Raw genomic sequence first — 1,624 nt, 5'->3', positions numbered from 1 at the left:
ATTTTTCTATTTTTTTTGTAGAAATAGGGTCTTGCTGTATTGCCCAGGCTGGTCTCAAACTCCTGACCTCAAGTGATCCTCCTGCCTCGGCCTCCCAAAGTGCTGGGATCACCACGCCCAGCTAATTTTTCTATTTTTTTTCTCTTTATGGAGATGGGATCTCGCTCTTGCTCGGGCCGGCCCTTCTGATTTTAAAAGAATCTGAAATGTTTCCATGGGCCCCCAAAAGTCTCCGGGGCCGGGGCCTGCTGCGTCCGGTGGGGAGGTTGGCCCGGACTGTGCCGGGGTGCCGTGGTTAACACGCTTAGACAGCTCAGAACTCCTGCCCTGAGCTGGGAAGTGACTGCAATAATGGCCTCATTCGCAGGATCGACCTGGCGGGGCCTCCCCAGGACACCAGGGGTTTCCCCCAGAGGACCCCGGGACAGCTAGAAGCCTGTCCCCACCCCAGGGAAACGCCCAGTGAGTGCCAGGACTGAAGGGGTAGGGGGTGTCCCCAGTGGAAACCCACCCAGCTCTGCAGTTCCAGCCATGCACTTCCCTTGGCAAGTCGAAAAATGAAAACTTTTTTAATTTAAAAAATACGAAATGCACTCGAAAAGAAACTGTCATCTTAGAACATGGACACTGAGGACCCTGGGAGTCCCTAACCTGTGTCTTGCGGGCAAGAAGGACACGCTCACCTTGTCACGTTGCCACTGAGTTTCACGCATGTGGCATTGTACGTATTATTGTTAAAATGAAAATGTTTAACAAAGGAGAAAAAAAGTCCAACATAAAGTCTCAGCGGATCCCACCTCTTAAATAAAAATACAAAGTAAGAACTGAAAGCGTCCCCAACACCCCGTAACCGCCGAACCCTGGGGGCATTTCCTCCTGCATTTTTTTGATCTACTTTTTTTCCTTTACAAAAACTCGATGCCAAAGTGACATCGTGGGTCTTCTTCGAAGAGTATATTTCCCCCCCATACAGACCGGCCCAGATTCCTCCTTGCTCAGGACACACGTGCAAACCCCACGTGCCAGACGGCCAACGACGGGGCTCTTCAGAGGGCCATGTAAGAATCTTCTTACGCACCCCCACCTTGGCTGGACACTTGGGTTGTTGGCTCGTGCTGTCATTTCTAGTAGATTTATTGGATCATTAGGACGGGAGTTGCGGGGTGAGCAAAGGGATGCATTAAATAGAGTGTTTTTGTTGGAATGAGTGACCCCCCATGATCTTCCACACCAACTTTCATCAATCTTTTACCATTTCGATAGCCGTAAGGACAAAAAGTGGCTTCTTGTTTGAGTGTTCATTTGTATTTCTTTCATCATGAGCGACTTCAAGTTTCTTTTTCTCTGATGATCCAACGTCAACTTGTGTTTCTTCCTGTATGAGTTAATCACTCATTTCTTGGCCCAGTTTTCTGTTTGGTTCTTTTCTTATTGATTCATAGGAACTCTTTGCATATGAAGAACACACACGTTTTGTTTGTTATGACGATGTGGCAAATATTTGCTCCCTAGCTATCACATCTCGTCTGATTTCATCTGTGTATCTGTTACAATTCACAAGTGCTTCATTTTTATGTAGGTGAATTTGAAGAGTTTCCTCCTGTCGTGGCTCTGGGTTTTGTGA

The sequence above is a fragment of the Propithecus coquereli genome, unplaced genomic scaffold, assembly GCF_000956105.1.
Source record: "Propithecus coquereli isolate 6110/MARCELLA unplaced genomic scaffold, Pcoq_1.0 Scaffold232, whole genome shotgun sequence".
In the NCBI taxonomy this organism is placed as follows: domain Eukaryota; kingdom Metazoa; phylum Chordata; class Mammalia; order Primates; family Indriidae; genus Propithecus; species Propithecus coquereli.
This window is presented reverse-complemented; position numbering follows the sequence as displayed.